The following is a 790-nucleotide window of genomic DNA, read 5'->3' on the forward strand; positions in this document are numbered from 1 at the left end:
AAAATGGTTGGAAATAAGTTGGGATTTTCTCAACAAGAAGCCTTTATCACAGAATTTAAGTTTGTTGTGTTGCTTAAAACAGAAAAGAAGCTGAGATTTTGCTTTATCATGTTGTGGCTAACTGCTTATTACTACTTTTGTTTTCACTTGTAATTTGAAGTCACGGTTGTTTCGTCTCTGTTTTAAGTCCTCAATCTGTATTGGATCGAGTGATTAGGAAATTTGTTAATTGTTATAATTAGGAGTAACAACATTTTTTAATTAATTTGCTTTCTAATAAATTCCAGGTTCATTTATGAATTATTGACACTTTTTTCTATATATATGATTGCTGCCTAATTTCTATATATTTATTTAGCTTAAGACCAGCAAAGTATATCCCTGTTTGTGAGTTGTGACAAGCAGTTAAGACTTTGTATGCAATGCAATTGTTATTAAATAACCTTAAGACTTAAAAGCTTATCCTTTGTATTGGTGCCTTAAATTGATGCCTTAATTTTGAGATGCTTCTGTTTTGTATTTTCTTATGATCTTAATTTACTCTATGCCTTGACTATATGTTTGTTCTGCATTTAATTACTATTTCTATTTACTGTTTGAATCTTTGTTATTTTGCATAATTTGGTTTTAAAAAAATCTAGTTTTTTAAAAAGAAAAACCAATTTTTAGGCTAAAATATTCCATTTGAAAAACAAACGATTTCTATAGAAAATTAATTTTTTTTGTTTAAAAACCAGATTTTTTTTGTGCAATTTTTTTTTTTTTTGTGAAAAACCAATTTTTCTTTGCA

The sequence above is a fragment of the Arachis ipaensis genome, chromosome B01 (genome assembly GCF_000816755.2).
Source record: "Arachis ipaensis cultivar K30076 chromosome B01, Araip1.1, whole genome shotgun sequence".
NCBI classification, from domain to species: domain Eukaryota; kingdom Viridiplantae; phylum Streptophyta; class Magnoliopsida; order Fabales; family Fabaceae; genus Arachis; species Arachis ipaensis.